General features: G+C 48.1%; 1 long non-coding RNA gene across 1 annotated transcript; it reads right to left on the reverse strand.

The window, feature by feature from the left end:
* Positions 1-239: 239 nt before the first annotated feature.
* Positions 240-18,831, reverse strand: LOC138301126 (uncharacterized). Its single transcript, XR_011205062.1, has 2 exons — positions 18,589-18,831; positions 240-459 (listed from the first exon to the last, which is right to left on the reverse strand). It is a non-coding gene; the product is annotated as an uncharacterized lncRNA (long non-coding RNA).
* Between the last annotated feature and the right edge of the window lie 881 nt (positions 18,832-19,712).

Below are 19,712 nucleotides of genomic sequence, written 5' to 3' on the forward strand. Positions count from 1 at the left end.
GGTAAGTGGGAGATTTAAAAAAATATAATCAGTAGAATGTATTCCCCACATTGACTTCTATTAAAGCAGAGGCAGTTTCAGTTGAGAAACAGCTAAAATAAAGGCGTTTTGGCTTCAAAAATCGGGGATCTTTCACCCAAATCGGGTTTATTGGCATGCATGGTTCCATGTTTTCTCTTGCTTATGTAATGAAAAAGTGAAGGAAACTTTCAATTCTATTAAGGACACGGAGGTGAGGATTATGCAGTCCTTTCTTCACTTTATTGATAACAGCAAGTTCAAAGTTCAAACACATTAAACTACAACTCCCATGATGCCCACAAAAAACCATGACAACGAGTAACCATTCCCAAGTCCATAACAGTGTATATATAAATAACTGGTGGGCGCAGTCCTTCCTCTTCTTCACTGAAGAAAGTTAAGGAACTCGTGACTTCAATCTCCTTTTAGAATCACCTCCTACAAGACAAGGAAGAGATCAGACTTAGCAAGAGACCAAACTCAAAGAAATAAAACTTCAAAGAGAGTTAACAAGTGTTAATTAAAATATATATATAAGGAAATATATATCTCAGAAGTATAGCCATAACAAAGCATAAGAAATGCGTCCAATATTTAATCAACACCAAGAAAAAATACCATACACCTGCCAAGAGGACTCCTACATCACCAAGCCGGCAGTTCAATCCCGGGTGGGTAATACTAAAAAATAGTATATGGGTGGGATAATCCTCACCTCGGTGTCCTTACTGGAATTGAAAGTTTCCTTCATGATAGCTAGGAAATGTTTAATTCTATAGAAGGACTGGAGGCGAGGATTATGCAGGTTCAAAGCTTACTTACCACCAACGAGGCGGCCTCATGGAGTGGTTTAAAATAAAACTTCTTGAAAACCGACTCCGAAGACCAATCAGCCGAACTCATAATATCCTCCAATCGCCCACCGACCAAAATGGCCTTGGAAGCCATGGCCCCTCTAGTAGAGTGAGTCCCAAAACGTCCAATGTCAATGCCATATTCTGACATAATCCAACGAACCCACCTAGCAATGGTAGGCAAAGACACTGCCTTAAACGGTTTCTTGACAGCAATCAAAAGCTGCCTCTCCCCGGGAGGTCTAACCTCCTCCGTGACAGCTTCATATGTCTGAAGACATCTCACCACGTATAACCTAGGATGAGAATCAAAACTGGTGTAAGATACAAACCTGGTATCTGTTTTCGTCCGTCGAAAAACAGTGAAAGTAACCCCGGTTGGGATGAAGACCCTGGCGGACACATCCAAAGCCTGCACATCGGAAACACACTTGCAAGAGACCAGGCACAAGAGCATCGCCAACTTTGTGGAAAGCTGTTTCCTGGATAAGAGACAATTATCCGGCCAAGCAGATAAAAAAGTAAGAACTTGGTTCACGTCCCATAACCCCGAATAACAAGGTTCGGAAGGACGAGACAAACAAACCCCTTTCAAGAGTGTACTCACCCAGGGGTGCTCCCCCACTGGAACATCACTGTTAGTACTATGGCCCGCCGAAATCGCTGAACGAAAAGAATTAGTAGTACAATAGGACAGACCAGAAGAAAAAAGTTCCGCCAACATTTTTTACTATAAATTCAATGGGGGCCCCCACGGGATCCTCCGCCCTCTCCATTCACCAACTGGCCCATCTGTTCCAAGCCGATCTATATCGCTTGATGGTACCTGGGGCCCATGCCTGTCTAATAAGGGCTGTAGCTTCCCGTGAAAAGCAGATGTTTTCCCAACGTCCCCTGAAATCCTCCATGCCATGAGATCGAGATGACCCTGAAGCACCAGAGGATGATGGCGACCCTGAGGGTCCTGGAGGACTCCCGGAACACAGGGGAGTCTGATAGGAGCCATCCAACACAGCTCCAGAAGAGTGGGGAACCACGGTTGAGCCTTCCAGATCAGAGATATCAGTATCAGGGACGCTCGCTGGCGACGCACCTGGGCCACCACTCTGAGGATCAACAGGAACGGAGGGAACGCATAGCCCTGATCGTTCGACCAATCCTGTAAGAAGGCATCCACTGCTCTCGCCCCCAGATAGGGTTTCCAACTGAAGTAAGTCGGAAGTTGAACATTCCATCGGGATGCAAACAAATCCACCGCACAATGACCCCAACGGTCCATCAGGGATCGAAATATCTCCGGATCCAGACGCCAATCGCTGGAATCCATGAGGTACCGGGAATTCCAATCCGCCACCTAATTTTGAGTTCCCGGAAGATATTCCGCCGTGACTGAAATCTGCCTCTGTTCTGCTTTCCTACATATCTCCTATCGGAGCTTACAGAACCTCTCTGGAATGCACTTTTGAGTTCAAAGAAGACCTTTATTGTTGTTAATTCTCCCCCACCCACAAGTTCTTGAGAGACGAAATTTGTAGATTTCAAGCACACGTAGTCGCAGCAATGAAAGCAAAATATATCACAGTACTTCTCAGTTGCAATGTACACAGCAAATATATATGATTATAGTATCAAAGCAAAGCATAAAAGTCAAATTCATCACCGTATGGGCAAGGCGGCAGGGCCTAAATATTCAGCTTCATCTTTCTGGGGTCTGCAAGTTGATGACTACGGTCAACTGCGAGAAAGAGATTATCTACCCAAACGGAAGACTGGCAACTGACGTCTAGCTCCAGCTTGAAGTCAAACAGATTTGAATCCAACTCGCTGTAGCCCAGAGTCATCCTTAAAAGCAAACTCAGTGTGAGATTTGAACGGCCTTGGAGAATGGCCAGTTCTCTTGAGCCATTCCGGTCTCAGACTGGATTGCGAGGTAAACACAAAATCTACGTGCTCTTATCAGCTAAGGTCTGGTGTGAAGAAAACAGCTTGGTCAATCTTGTGGAAAAACACAGCTTGGAAGAATACAGACATCTGTAATGTCTCAATTGCAATGTCTAACTCCACGTTAAAGCCAATAGGCAGCTAACCTAAATACAGAATGTAATGTCTAATGTCATGTCAAAGCCAATAGGCAGCTAAACTGGTAATGTCATGTCAAAGCCAATAGGCAGCTAACCTAAATATCAAATGTAATGTCTAATATCATCTCAAAGCCAATAGGCAGCTGAGCTGAATACAAAATGTAATGTCTAATATCATGTCAAAACCAATAGGCAGCTGAACTGAATACAAAATGTAATGGCTAACTCCATGTCAAAGCCAATAGGCAGCTAAAATGAATACAGAATGTAATGTCTAATGTCATGTCAAAGCCATTAGGCGGCTAAGCTGAATACAGAATATAATGGCTGACTCCATGTTAAAGCCAATAGGCAGCTAAACTGAACAAAACATATAGGGGGTCATTCTGACCCTGGCGGTCCGAGACCGCCAGGGCAAAAATGACTGAAAGCACCGCCAACAGGCTGGCTGTGCTTTCATCCCTATTCTGACCGCGGCGGTACAGCCACGGTCGCACCGCCGGGGCCGGCGGTTTTCCGCTGTTTATGCCCCAGCGGTGATAATCCACCAGGGCAGCGCTGCAAGCAGTGCTGCCCTGGGGATTATGACCCCCTTACCGCCAGCATGTTTCTGGCGGTTTGCACCGCCAGGAAGAGGCTGGCGGAAAGGGGAGTCCAGGGGCCCCTAACAGGGTCCCGGCCAGCTTTTCACTGTCTGCATAGGAGACAGTGAAAAGCGCGACGGGTGCAACTGCACCCGTCGCACGGCCGCAACACCGCCGGCTCCATTAGGACCCGGCTCCTGTGTTGCGGCCTCATTCCCGCTGGGCCGCGGGAATGTCGGAATGGGGGCCGCATGGCGGTTTCCGCCTGGCGGGCGGCGGTAGCCGCCCGCCAAGGACGGAATGACCCCCATAATGTGCTACTGGTGAACATTGAGCAACTAATATGCGCAGTGGTGAAACACAAAGTCATTGGTCAAACACAATTAATAGCATCACATTCCACCCTATGACCAATGAATTTTTGTTTCCCATACCTCTTATTTCAAACAAAAACAAAAAACAACTAATAGCATCACAAAAAAAAACATTGTAAGCAAATCAGATTTGAATAATCAAAGCAATCACTGTAAAGCAATGAAAGTAGAATAACGAACAAGTTACTTACCTTCAGTAACGCTTTTTCTGGTGGATACAATAGCTACCCGTGGATTCCTCACCTTATGAATTCGTCCTTGCGCTAGCATCCGACGGAAAGTCTTCTTCCTAGCTGTCCACGTCGACGAGGATGTCATAATGGCACGGCTCCACGTGACTCCGTCTGACGTCAACGTGCCAATAAGAGGTCCTCGTCGGCATACTGACATCAGTTTCACCTTATTTTTTACCTGCCTTTGAGGCGAACAGGTGAGAACCGACCCATCAAAAACCGTAAAGAAAGAAATATATACACACACAATAACATTGTCCATTGAACCCATATATTTACATAGATACCTTAAAATACACACATATATATATATATATATATATATATATATATATATATATATATATATATATATATATATATATACACATATATACAAATAAACATATTTCCAACCACTGCAAGATAACTGTGAAATCAGGCAGGCAACGGAGAGGTGGGAGGGACCGTGAGGAATCCACAGGTAGCTATTGTATCCACCAGAAAAAGCGTTACCGAAGGTAAGTAACTTGTTCTTCTGATGGATACAACTACCTGTGGATTCCTCGCCTTATGAATAGAGTCCCAAAGCAGTACAGCACTCGGTGGTGGGTGCCCGCCTGATTACACCAAGAAATCTTGCAATACTGAACGAGCAAAATGACCGTCCCTCCTCACTTCAGAGTCTAAACAATAATGTTTTACGAAGGTATGGAGGGACGCCCAAGTTGCCGCTTTGCATATATCTACCAATGGAACTCCTCTCGCTAGAGCAGAGGAAGCAGACTTAGCCCTAGTAGAATGGGCCCTGATACCTTCAGGAGGGACATCCACTACATCCGGTGGGAGAGAAAATTAACTCTGGTTGCCCTGTTCAATCTCCAGGCATGAAGGTGCAGGCTCTGGAGGTAGGGGTGTAGAACCTGCCCCTGCGACTGTGAGAGGAGGTCTGCCCTGAGCGGGAGACAGAGCGGAGGGCACTGAGAGAGTTGAAGCAGGTCTGCATACCATACCCTTCTCGGCCAATCCGGTGCCACCAAGATGACTTGGGCCTGGTCTTGACGAACTTTCCTCAGAACCCGAGGAATCAACGGTATGGGGGGGAAACGCATAAAGCAACTGGCCGCTCCAGGACATCTGAAACGCATCCCCCAATGCTCCTTGCAACAGATACTGGAGGCTGCAAAACAACAGGCAATGCGCGTTCTCCCAAGTGGCAAATAAATCCACCTGAGGAGTACCCCACATCCCGAAGATGCGGAGGACCAGGTCTGGATGGAGACGCCACTCGTGATCTATCGAGAAATGACGACTGAGACCGTCCGCACGTACATTCAGAACTCCAGCCAGATGGTTTGACTGCAACCTCCGAAAGGCAGAGCCTCGAGTGAACCCCCAAAACCTGCGAAAAGGTCTATAAGGTGTTGTAGCAGAGGTTTGTAAGCCCAAGGACTTAGCTGTCACCCGACAGTCCTTAAACCTTTCAAGGGCAGAGTCCGCCTTGTCCCCAAACAACTTTTCCCCATCAAATGGTAGATCCATTAAGGTGGATTGAACATCCGAAGAAAAACCAGAGGACCTTAAACAGGCATGCCTCCTAGTAACCACAGATGTTCTCATGGCCCTGGCTATGGAATCCGAAGTATCCAGCCCAGATTGTATAATTTGTTGAGCAGCCGCCTGCGCATCCATAAAGAAGGATCCAAACTATTTTTGCATCTCCTGTGGCAGATCCTTTGCCATTTCCTTAGTGGAGTCCATAAGGGCGTGGACGTATCTGCCCAGCACACAGGTGGAATTAGTAGCCTTAAGCGCCATACTAGATGATGAAAAGATCTTCTTCGAAGACTGCTCCATCCTCTTGGACTCCCTATCAGTTGGGACTCCAGGGAATGTCCCAGGAACAGACTTCACGGAACATGACGCCTGGACTACTAAGCTTTCCGGAGTTGGATGTTGTGATAGAAAAACTGGATCTCCTGGTGCGCCCCTATGTCTCCTCGCCACTGCCCTGTTCACTGCAGGAGTTGTTACTGGCTTCTTCCATAAATCCAATATAGGTTCAGTTAAAGCCTCATTGAAAGGCAGCAAAGGGTCAGCACTGGACAAAGAGGGATGTAGTACCTCTGTGAGCAGGTTAGTTTTCACCTCCGCTACAGACAAAGGCAAGTCCAGGAACTCTGCTGCCTTCCTTACCACTGTATGGAAGGAAGTGGCCTCTTCTGTAAACTCCCCCGGAGACGCAATGTCCCACTCCGGGGAAGTATCCAGACCACTTGCAGTGGCTAGACCCTGGAACTCATCTGAAGGCTCAATCTCTCCTTCCTCCAGCTGTCTATATTCCTCTTCCTCCAAAAGTCTTAATGCCTTCCTATGAGATCGAAGATGTGTCTCTAGGGCCGGCGTCGATAAAGAGTCCATCGACGCCGACGACGTCGAACGGGCCCAGGAAGAAATGGATGACTCCTAGACTCACCGACGCCGGTGCCGGCGCCGACACGGAGTCGAACGATGACCTTCTCGGAATCGGTTGGCAGGAAGGCGATGGAGCCGGTCTGGATGGGGACATCAACGACATCGGATGGCGCGGTGATGGAGTCGGTTGATGTGATGGAGGATCCACCGTCACAAGTGGTGAACTCCCTGCAGGGGATACCCTCGGCGCCGAACCGCCAGTCTCCGAAGGGCAAAAGGGCATGAATGGCGCCGCCTTGTACGGCGCCGGAGAGCCCAAATTAAACGCCAATGGCCCCGTGGGACCCGCCGGTGCACCAGCAGGGGCCATGGATTGGAACATGGCATACATTGCATTAAAAAATGCAGCCGGATCCGTCCCTGGAGCCGGGAAAGCCGGGTATTGTTGAGCAGAGGTCTGCTGTACATCAGACTCCCTCGACGCCAGCCAAAATTGAGGGCTACGATGAACGACCTCAAAGACAGATGGCGCCGGCGACAACTCCGGACTCTCGGGCTGAGGCGTGACAGTAGGGCTTATCTCCCATGTCTTCCGAGAGTCATGACGGCGCCGAGAGTCATGATGATGCCGCTTTTTATGCTTCTTGGGTGAAGCATGGAAGGAATCCTTTTTATGGCCCGTCTACTTCGCTTTTGCTCGGAAAAGCTTCGCCTCACGCTCTTTCAGAGCTTTTGGATTCATGCTCTGGCACGAAGAGCATCCTTCCACATCATGCTCCGAACTTAGACACCAAATACAATCCGAATGGGGGTCGGTCACTGACATCCGACCCACGCATTCTCTACACGGCCTGAAACCGGACTTTTTTGGAGGCGACATTGTAACCAACAAAAAGCGCTACAGTTATCAACGAGCCAGGAACAAAAACCGTTGGTGTCGAAGGCACGGAAAAAAGGAAAACTGTCGTCAGTACGCCGAAGAGGACCTCTTATTGGCACGTTGAGCTGTGCCATTATAACGTCCTCGTCGACATGGACAGCTAGGAAGAAGACTTTCCGTCGGATACTAACGCAAGGACGAATTCATAAGGTGAGGAATCCACAGGTAGTTGTATCCATCAGAAATATTGATCTCATAACCTTTCACATCAGATACATCTACACAGAAAAGACTGAAACTTATATACTCTGATTGAGATAATAATGTTATCTAAAATAGCAATTTGATGTAGCATGAGTTCTACTCTTGTAATGGTGCACGGTCCACCTGAAAGGTTTGCTGGAAGGTAAGTGAAAGTCAGAGTTCCACACGAAAAAGCACAGACAGTTAACTGTTAAGGTTGCTTAGTTCCAGTGGAAGAATGTAATCAAACAAGTTGAGCTTGAACTGAAGGCGCAAGTTGCGCAAAATGGATCCATGATGCTTGTACTTTACTCAGTCAGGTTCAGGTTGGGGGTTCGGTCCCTTCCCCAACCCCACACGCACACACCCGTAGGGGGACCACACTCAGGGTCAGTGGCGAAACGTGGTAGGATCTGCAAAAGAAAAAAGTATGACTTTTCTTGCAAATAACATTTGTCATCTGAAATGTACCCTTCCTCTTCCTTTCCCTGTTTTATAATCAGCAGGACGTTTTTGGGGCCCTTTGTTATGATTTCTGCAGGTTCTGGAGGGTCATCTGGGGCTTCAACCCACACCTCAGCACTGAGGTTTTTATCTGCTGCACCACAGCTTCCCTTTTCCTGCACTGTCAGAGGGGCTGGGGCAGACTCATTCTTTACCAAACCTCCATTCACTGCATTTTTGACAAGTTGGGCCATTCTGTCTCCAATTTGTATGAATGAATCAGATTATTTTCTGGTTATCAGCATAATTTTGATTTCTCCTAGGTAATCTGCAGCAGTCACTCCCCCTAAAACCTGATCAATTTGCCATATCTGTCCTGGTAACTTTCCTCTCTCCAACTGTTCTGTGACTGCTTGTGGGACAAATTGCTCTTGTGCGTGCTGCACAGTCTTTATCAAATCTATGGGAATGTGCATCTCTCTCATCTCTGCCCACCTGTAAGTGGCTTTTTCTCCCAGCTGTTCACATTTCTGGTGCACCCACTTAGCCATCCCTACTAAGTCAGAATTCTGGGTGTACACTTCAGACTCTGAAGTTTTCTCTTTAACATCTGCAAGGGAATTGAACCAGTTATGTACAAGCCATGTGGAAAACCAAACGGCTAAACCATTGGCAGTAAACCAAGAATCAGTGTAAAAATGACACATCTCAAACAGCTCTTGCTTTAAAATCTGACCCACATTGTACAACACTGTTCCTTCTCCTGTGCTAGAAGAACGAGTTACTTACCTTCGGTAACGACTTTTCTGGTGGATACATTAGCTACTTGTGGATTCCTCACCTAATGAATACTCCCATTGCGCCAGCATTCGATGGAAATCTTCTTCCTAGCTTCTGCACGTTGACAAGGACGTCACAATTGCCCATGCGACGCCGTCTGATGTCATACAGGCAATAAGAGGTCCTCGCCGACGTGCCGACGTCAGTACCAACATTTTTTACGTGCCTGAGAATAATAGGCCATTGAGATAAATGAACAAATAGCAATATTTAATGACACTCAAAATAAATACATCATTTCAAGAACTTAATTCTTTTTTATTTTTTTTATTTTAAAAACAAGTAAATGAATATACAAACAATTATATATATATATATATATATATACATATATACAGTATATGTACAAGTCCTCAAAACCAAGAAGAGCACACTCAAGAACAACTTAGTTAGACCAGACAGGCAACGGGGAGGCGGGTGGGACCGTGAGGAATCCACAGGTAGCTAATGTATCCACCAGAAAAGTTGTTACCGAAGGTAAGTAACTCGTTCTTCTGATGAATACAACTACCTGTGGATTCCTCACCTAATGAATAGAGTCCCAAAGCAGTACCGCACTCGGTGGAGGGTGCCTGAATGGTCAAACAAAGAAATCCTGCAGCACTGACCGTGCAAAATGGCCATCCCTCCTAACCTCAGAGTCTAAGCAGTAATGCTTTGCAAAAGTATGAAGGGGTGACCAGGTTGCGGCCTTGCAGATGTCAACCACAGGAACACCCCTAGCCAAGGCCGAAGAGGCCGACTTAGCTCTGGTGGAATGAGCTCCTATACCATCAGGGGGTTCTTTCTTTGCTAAAGAGTAACACATTTTAATGCAAAGAACAACTAACCTGGAGAGTGTTCTCTTGTGGACTGCCTTTCCTCTCCTCTTTCCCACGTACCCGATGAAGAGCTGATCCTCCAGCCTGAAATCCTTTGTTCTATCCACATAAAAGCTTAGCACTCTCCTTGGGTCTAAGCGGTGAAGTCTCTCTTCTTCCTTTGAAGGATGAGGCAGAGGATAAAACGTGGAAAGAGTAATCGTCTGGGCCATATGAAAGGGTGAAACAACCTTCGGTAGGAAAGCAGCCTTGGTCCTCAACACCACCTTATCCCCATAAAAAGATGTATAAGGGGGTTTCACAGATAGAGCTTGCAACTCACTCACTCTCCTTTGCAGAAGTAATTGCAACCAGGAAAACCGTCTTTAGGACCAATAACCTTAAGGGGCAAGAATGCATAGGCTCAAACGGGGACCCGATAAAAAAAAGTTAGAACCAAGTTTAAATCCCACTGAGGCATAATGAAAGGAGTAGGCGGGAATTTGTTAATAAGACCTTTCAAGAATCTAAGTACTATAGGGGATTTGAATAAAGAAGGTTGATCTGGAAGACATAGAAAGGCTGACAGGGCAGACAAGTATCCCTTAACCGTAGCCACTGCACAACCCCTCTGTGCCAGAGACAATGCAAAAGATAAAATATCTGATAAGTGAGCACATAAGGGATCAATTTGCCTCTCTCCACACCAAATCACAAATTTAGCCTACCTATTAGCGTAGATAGATTTAGTGGAGTGTTGCCTGGCCGATAAGATAACATCCACTACATCAGGCGGGAGAGAAAAGGAACTCAGGTTGCCCCGTTCAATCTCCAGGCATGAAGGTGCAGGCTCTGGAGGTGGGGGTGTAAAACCTGCCCCTGCGACTGAGAGAGGAGGTCTGCCCTCAGAGGGAGACGGAGCGGAGGGCACAGTGAGAGTTGGAGAAGATCCGTGTACCATATCCTCCTCGGCCAATCCGGAGCTATTAAGATGACTTGGGCCCGGTCTTTCTGAATTTTCTTCAAAACTCGAGGAATCAAGGGTATGGGGTCAACTGAAACACGTCCCCCAATGCTCCTTGTCCCGGATACTGGAGGCTGCAGAATAACGGGCAGTGCGAGTTCTCCCGAGTGGCAAACAGATCTATCCGAGGAAACCCCCACATCTGGAAGATTAGACGGACTTGATCCGGATGGAGACGCCACTCGTGATCGGCCGAGAAATGGCGACTGAGACTGTCCGCACGTACGTTCAAGACTCCGGCCAGATGATTTGCTACCAAGCAAATCTGATGGTCCTTTGCCCAGGACCAAAGCCGTAGAGCCTCTCTGCAGAGAAGGTACGACCCTACTCCTCCCTGCTTGTTTATATACCACATTGCAGTAGTATTGTCCGTCAGGACCTGAACTGACTGGCCACAGGCGGAGCTTGCGAGAACGGCCTTCCTCGGGAAAGATTGCCGTCCGCAATCCACCATTTCAAATCCGTGGCAGCATCTCTGGAGATCCTCACCGAACCTTCGAGATCTCCTTTGTGTTGAGAACACTGCCTTCGGAGGCACCACTGAAGAGCCCTCATGTGCCAGCGAGCGTGAGTGACCAGCAGTATGCAAGAAGCAAACAGACCGAGCAGACGCAGGACCTTGAGGACCGGAATAATCGCTCCACTCCGAAACATTGGAACCAACGCCTGAATGTCCTGAATCCGCTGGGCGGAGGGAAGCCTCGATTCAATGTTGTATCCAGAACTGCCCCTATGAACAGGAGGCGCTGAGAGGGCTCTAGGTGAGATTTGGGCACGTTCACTGAAAAACCCAGGTCGAACAACAACTGAGTTGTTGACTGAAGGTGATGCAACACGAGCTCCGGAGACTTGGCTTTGATCAACCAGTCATCCAGATAAGGAAATACTGCTATCCCCTTCCTTCTGAGCTCTACCGCAACCACGACATCACCTTCGTGAAGACTCGAGGTGCGGAAGTAAGACCAAACGGGAGGACCGCAAACTGATAGTGCTGCGACCCCACCACAAACCGGAGATACTTCCTGGGCGACTTGAGTATCGGGATATGAAAATAAGCATCCTGCAAGTCGACAGACACCATCCAATCTCCATTGTTCAGCACCAAAAGCACCTGAGCTAGGGTCAGCATCTTGAACTTTTCCTGTTTGAGGAACCAATTCAAGATCCTCAGGTCCAGAATCGGCCTCAACCGACCATCCTTCTTGAGGATCAGGAAGTATCTTGAGTAACAACCCTGAACCCTTTCCTGCTCTGGAACCAACTCCACCACGCCCTTTGAAAGGAGGACTTGAACCTCCTGTTCTAGCAACCGGAGGTGTTCTGAACAGTAAGAAGGACGGGGAGGGATGGGGGGGGCGGAAACTCCCGAAAGGGTAGGGTATAGCCTTTTCTCACAATGCTGGTAACCCAATAGTCTGATGTTATGACCTTCCACTTGTGGAGAAAATTCAGTAACCTCCCCCCTACAGGACTGGAGTGAGAAGGAATTGGCGGAAGCCTAAGGCTGCTTCCCATGCTGCACCCCTCCAGAGGATGAGGAAGAGGCAGAGTGCTGCTGAGTGGCTCCCCTGGTAAGGACCCTACCCCTCCCTCTTAAAGATCTATAGGAGAGAGCAGAGGTGGGTTGCTGGAATTTTCCTCGAAAGGAGGAGGAGGAACCACGACCAAATCCTCGAAACCTCCTAAAAAATCTGGAGGAGGCAGAAGAAGAGGCTTGCAAGCCCAACGACTTGGCAGTGGCCCTACTCTCCTTGAACCTTTCCAAGGCTGAATCCGCCTTGGTGCCGAAAAGCTTGTCACCATCAAAAGGAAGGTCCAAGAGGGTCGATTGCTCAGAGGAAAAACCAGAGCCACGAAGCCAGGCCTGCCTCCTCGTAGCCACAGCAGCACCCATAGCTCTAGCAAGAGATTCTGATGTATCCAACCCAGATTGAATAACCTGGGTTGCTGCTGCCTGAGCATCAGAGACCAGGCTCAATAATTCTTGAGGAACCTCCATGTGCATCGACTTAATCTCGTCCATCAGGGCGTAAATGTATCTCCCTAAGATGCACGTAGCATTGGTGGATTTCAAAGCCATGCTACATGACGAGAAAACCTTCTTCGATGACATGTCCATCTTTTTAGAGTCTCTATCAGAGGGCACAGCTAGAAAGGACCCAGAAGCAGATCGAGCTGAGCACGAAGCCTGAACCACCAGGCTTTCAGGTGTTGGATGCCTGGAAAGAAAGCCTGGGTCAGCCGGTGTAACCCGATATCTCCGAGCCACAGATCTATTCACGGCCGAAGAAGACATCGGCTTCTTCCAGACTTCCATAATGGGGTCCAGTAGTGCCTCATTGAAAGGCAAAAGTGGCTCTGTAGATGTTGAGGCAGGATGCAACACTTCCGTCAAGATGTTTGGCTTGGTCTCAGTCACTGGCAAAGGGAGGTTCAAAAAGTCAACCGCCTTTCTAATGACTGAATGAAAAGAGGCTGCCTCCTCTGTGTACTCCCCAGGTGATGTCCCATTCAGGAGAGGTGTCCAGGCCACTAGCAGTGTCCAAGCCATGGAGACCTTCATGAGAGTCCTCAATCTCCCCTTCCTCCAGTGCCTGTCTCCGGTATTCCTGTTCTTCAAGGAGGCGAAGAGCAAGCCTCCTCGAATGCAGTCTCTCCTCTATCCTCGGCGTCGACATGGCGTCAGCAGACGTCGAAGCTTGACGCCGATCCTCGGATATGTCAGATGCCGGATCTAACGGCGCCATGGTTTTCTTCGGTGCCAAACGTGGAGCAGGACGGACTGAAGACTGTTCCGGAGTCGGAGGAGGTCTAGTCGGCATCACTGGCTGAGACGCCGAAGCCACAGGAGCCGATACCGGCGCCGAGCCCACGTTTCCCAAGGGAAGAAAGGGCATAAAGGGTGCCGGTCGAAGTGGAGCCGGAGCACCCATGTTGAAGGCCAAAGGGCATGAAGGACCAGCCGGTCCACCACCTGGAGCCATCTGTTGGAAGATGGAGAACATCGCATTTAAGAATGCGGTACTATCTGCTCCAGGGGCCGGGAAAGCCGGGTATTGAGGTGCCTGGTTCGAAGGCGACAACGACGCCGGTCTCGACGTCTGCATAGACGGAGAAAACACCTGAGGCTGTGGAGCCTCGAACACCGAAGGAGGATTAACCGATGACATGGGTGAAGTCGGTGAAGTTGGAGAAGGTAACGGCGTCGTCGGCTGGGGAGAGACAGTGGGACTAACTTCCCAAGTCTTTCGACGTCGAGTCGATGGTGACCTCGATCGAGACCTCTCCCTACTCGACCAGCGTCGAAATTCTCGACGACGCCGGGAGTCCCGATGACGCCGATGTGACTTCGGTGAAGAAGACTTTCGGTGATGTCTTTTCTCCTTCTTCTTTGACTTTGCAAGAAAAAGTTTGGCCTCACGTTCTTTCAAGGCCTTTGGATTCATACGTTGACAAGAATCGCACTTGTCAACGTCGTGGTCGGAACTAAGACACCACAAACAGTCAGAATGTGGGTCCGTTACCGTCATTTTGCCTCCACACTCTCGGCAGGGCTTGAATCCTGACTTTCTTTGCGACATTGTAATGTCTCAAAGTGAAAATAGCCAAAAACACACTGTAACTGTCGAGCAGCAACAGTAGCTCCCTCGAAGATAACCGTTTTGAATGGCACGGAAAAAAGGGAACTGACGTCAGGACGACGGCTAGGACCTCTTATTGCCTGTATGACGTCAGACGGCGTCGCGTGGGCAATTGTGACGTCCTAGTCGATGTGCAGAAGCTAGGAAGAAGATTTCCATCAAATGCTGGCGCAATGGGAGTATTCATTAGGTGAGGAATCCACAGGTAGTTGTATCCATCAGAAAACAACATTTCAGTCAATGAATCATTAGTCAAACAAACATGCTTTTTATCCTCAGGGGACACGAATTCAAATGGTGCACTCAATTTCACTGGTGACTCTTTTACCTGGGGTACTCCCTGCACCCTCTCCACATCCTGTAAAGGGGCTTGTGGCACCTGTTCATGTAGGGCTGCAGTGACTCTGGCCCTGTCTTGCATGTACCAGATCCAGTGTATGACCCTAGCTAGGGGCACTCTTTTCTTCCCCTGTCCCTGATTTACATGTAAATCAGTGTTTTCCTCTTGCACTGCGCAGAAACCTAAAGTATGCATTATTTCATTTGCCAAATCACAAACGCGCAGCTGCTTATATTTTTTCCTAGTGACTTTATACCAAAGTGTTAAGATTTCACTCAGATGAGGGCTATACTGTTTCCAAAAATCAGACAAGCAAATGAAACTCGGTGTCTCTTGCTTAGTGTAAACAGTAAGAAACTCTAAAATCTTTTGTTTTACTTGTGCCAGTAACTGCACATTTTGTCGACTGCCAAAAAACGCGGCTCACACGGAGGCTCAGACTGGCTCACAGCTGTCTTAACCCCGTCATTACTGGAATGGGAAAAGCCAGATTCTTCTAAAACAGCAGTTTTATAGATTTCAGCATTATCTTGCATTAATTTGTTCTGGCTAATTTGCTCACGTAAATTCTTATTTTCATGTTCTAACTGCCTACATCTCTCCTGCATTTTTCTGTAAGCAGATAAAAGTATCCAAACCCTTCTGTCAAGAACAAAAGGAACATCATTGCTTTCAAAAGGCACATTTTCTAAATATGCTTTATCACAGAAAGAAAACATGTTTCTCACAGCACCATCAGGCAGTTTAACTACACATGCATTTTCAAACATGGTCTGCCGTGCTTCTGTAATTCTCTAAACAACAAAAAACAATTACACTTTTAAATTGTGCACGTAGAAATCTCCAATTTGACTCTCAAGACTGCTGGCTACGCCACAATGTTCTGCTTTCCTAAATATCTCCTATTGGAGCTTACAGAACCTCTCTGGAATGCACTTTTGAGTTCAAAGAAGACCTTTATTGTTGTTAATTCTCCCCCACCCACAAGTTCTTGAGAGACGAAATTAGTAGATTTCAAGCACACGTAGTCGCAGCAATGAGAGCAAAATATATCACAGTACTTCTCAGTTGCAATGTACACAGCAAATATATATGATTATAGTATCAAAGCAAAGCATAAAAGTCAAATTCATCACCGTATGGGCAAGGCGGCAGGGCCTATATATTCAGCTTCATCTTTCTGGGGTCTGCAAGTTGATGACTCAGGTCAACTGCGAGAAAGAGATTATCTACGCAAACGGGAGATTGGCAACTGACGTCTAGCTCCAGCCTGAAGTCAAGCAGATTCAAATCCAACTCACTGTAGCCCAGAGTCATCCTTAAAAGCAAACTCAGTGTGAGATTTGAACGGCCTTGGAGAATGGCCAGTTCTCTTGAGCCATTCCGGTCTCAGAATGGATTACGAGGTAAACACAAAATCTACGTGCTCTTATCAGCTAAGGTCTGGTGTGAAGAAAACAGCTTGGTCCATCTTGTGGAAAAACACAGCATGGAAGAATACAGAAATCTGTAATGTCTCAACTGCAATGTCTAACTCCACGTTAAAGCCAAAAGGCAGCTAACTTAAATACAGAATGTCATGTCTAATGTCATGTCAAAGCCAATAGGCAGCTAACCTAAATATCAAAAGTAATGTCTAATATCATGTCAAAGCCAATAGGCAACTGAACTGAATACAAAATGTAATGGCTAACTCCATGTCAAAGCCAATAGGCAGCTAAACTGAATACAGAATGTAATGTCTAATGTCATGGCAAAGGCAATAGGTGGCTAAGCTGAATACAGACTATAATGGCTAGCTCCATGTTAAAGCCAATAGGCAGCTAAACTGAACAAAACATATAATGTGCTACTGGTGAACATTGAGCAACTAATATGCGCAGTGGTGAAACACAAAGTCATTGGTCAAACACAATTAATAGCATCACAGCCTCTGAAGACAATAATTCCAGAAATCCTTTGCCAAGTCCGCTAGAACCTTGGAGAAACCCCCTCGGATGAAGAGAGGTCTGAACAATGGCTCCCTTGCCCAGAAGAAGGCGGACTTCCGCATCGATCAGCAGTGAATCCTGTACGCTGAATCGAATGGGAGGAGGACGAACCGGTTGAACAGGTGTCCCATAGAACTCTATGCGAAAACCTGTGACCGTCTGTAGAACCCAAGGGTGGGACGTAAGCCGGGCCCAATTGTTTGCGAAGAGCGCAATCCTGCATCCCAGCTCTAGAGAGGAAGAAAGAGGGGTGCTCACCTGTACTTCCTCCTTGGGAACTGGAATTTCCCCATTGAAAACGCGAGGAGCGTCCTCTGCCGGAACCCTTGTTGGGGAAGAAGGTCCCCTGACGGCCCTCACTCCAGCCGTTGTTGCGCCTGCCTTGGGTCCTGGAGGGGCCTGACTGTTGAGAGTGGCCGGAGGAGCGACCCCTTCCTCTTCCGGCCCTGCCGAAAACCTTCCTGGGAAAAATCTTGCGCATCGAGAATTGCGCCTTATCCAAAGCAGAGGAAGTAGAGACGAATCGCCCAAGCTCCTTCACAAAGGGGTCCCGAAGAGATTGCCCTGGGCCATCGCGTCAGCCTCTGATGTTGCCAGCTCCCCCAACTTAGGATTGATTTTTATCAGGAGAGAGCGGCGTCTCTCTGTGGAAATGGCACAATTGGCGTTGCCTAATAGACAACCTGCCCTTTGCGCCCATCCGGCTACTAGATCTGCGTGCAAGGGTTCCCCCATAGTCTTGGCTGCATCCGCCAATTCAATAATCTTCGTTAGGGGTCCCAACACATCCAAGACTTTGTCTTGGCATGACCGCCAAGAACGATCTATCCCCTTTTTGGGATTGCGCATGTACTTCAAAAAGAAAGTACATAATTTTGGGTCTAACACAGGTGTCGCGGCCACCTTGCCCCCCAGCGTCGGCCCAGGAGACTCCGCTCGTAAGCGGGCCAGGACTCCTTGCTCCAAGGGGTGTCGGATAGATTTAGCCACATAGGCCGCCACTTTAGATCTGGCGACCCATTCAGAGGACCAAGGATGATAAATGCCCTCAGGGTCGAATATATTAGAATCGCAACCTTCTTCCTCCACACTAGAGGTCGCAGATGGACACCAAGGCCTCCCCACAATGCGACCCTCATCCGATGAGCCCTCATCATCGGCGTCACTCCCCCCCGAATGGGGTGATCCCACAAAGGGATCTAGTGCCAGAGCAGCAGCGCTGCCATGCGCTCCGGATGGGCCATCCTCCCGGCAGGGTACAGGGTCTAGCGTTTGCGCACTCTTGGCAAAGGCCTCCCGTAACCGGGCGAAACCCTCCAGGTGCCCCGCGTCATGCTTCCTAGAGGAAGAAGGAACTTTAGATGTACTGGCCCTAGGGTCCGAATCCCCCAGTGGGACACCTGCATAAGCCTGTCCACCCTATCCTGCAGAGGCGCTAAGGCTTTCGCTACCGCTTGCGACACAAGTTTGTCCATCCCCTCATTAATGTTACTCTGAGGTGGCCAAATATCCTCCGACCCCAATGATGGGGCGTAGGCGTGATCCAAAAAGGAATCCACTGCGGGGGAAGAAGAATTCATCGCACCCAAGGAAACTAACTCAGCGCAAAAAAATACGGGAAGGACCCAGAGGAACCAGCATCAAATCGCCACTTACCCCACCAAGGGGCGTCAATAAGAGGGGTGAGAGCACAATGACTAACACCCAACCTAAATACAATGGGTAGCCCCCTTGCTGTGCTCCAAGAAAAAACTTGTGACACCACCAAGTAAAATGCGTGCACAAAAAAGCAGAATAGTGAGGTCCCCAAAGGGAAATCCGAATGCAGGCTGGCCTGCTCTTACCGCTATGCGGTGTCAGCAAGGGTTGGGGGCCAAAGCGGCAAGCAACCCTGAGGGCGGGTGCTCGCCAGGCCCAGAAAGCGATCAGGGAATCAGCGCGCGAAACGCTGCCTTCCCTAGATCAGGAGCGCAATGAACGCCCCTAGCGGTGACAGGCTGTCACTGCACCACGCGCTCGGGCAAAAGCCTGCCGAGCAAGATGACAGACCGGGAATGCGAGGAATGCAGCTACCTCGCACCCGACCAAGGGCTGCAAGCAAACAAGGTTAAACCAGCAAATCTGTCAGCAAAAAACGGTAAGCACAAGGCAAATCCCCGAACCCCCGAAAGCGAGAACTTAACTGACAGGCAGCAGTGAAGAAAGAGGGGGGGGGGGGGGGAAGACACACACACACACACACACACACACACACACACACACACACACACACACACACACACACACACACACACACACACACACACACACACACACACACACACACACACACACACACACACACACACACACACACACACACACACACACACACACACACACACACACACACACACACACACACACACACACACACACACACACACACACACACACACACACACACAGTTTTTTGTGGGCATCATGGGAGTTGTAGTTTAATGTGTTTGAACTTTGAACTTGCTGTTATCAATAAAGTGAAGAAAGCAGTGCTTGAAATGGAAAAATTAAAGTGCAGGTACTCTGTGCCAGAGTACCTGCTTGTTTCCCAGAAGTGCCGGTACTCTCCAATTAAAAGTATTACGTTTTTCTTGAGATGTGCCGGTACTCTCCCTCTCAAAATAAAAAAGTGCCGGTACTCAGTACCGGCCCATTTGAAGCACTGGAAGAAAGGACTGCATAATCCTCGCCTCCGGTCCTGCTATAGAATTGGTTAATCACCGGTTACATCTACAAATTATCTGGTATATGAATGCCGCAGCAGGCGGTGATAAATCGTTAAGTACAAATTTATGTCAAAATTCGGATTTACCGCTCTAGTCTTTTTTCGAGGAACATGGGAGTCCTTTCTTTACCTCTAAACCTGTGGTGATCTCGTCCTTTTTTAGTTTCTACAATAAAAACTCTGTAGCAGGCGCATTCTAATTAC

The sequence above is a fragment of the Pleurodeles waltl genome, chromosome 6 (genome assembly GCF_031143425.1).
Source record: "Pleurodeles waltl isolate 20211129_DDA chromosome 6, aPleWal1.hap1.20221129, whole genome shotgun sequence".
Taxonomy (NCBI): domain Eukaryota; kingdom Metazoa; phylum Chordata; class Amphibia; order Caudata; family Salamandridae; genus Pleurodeles; species Pleurodeles waltl.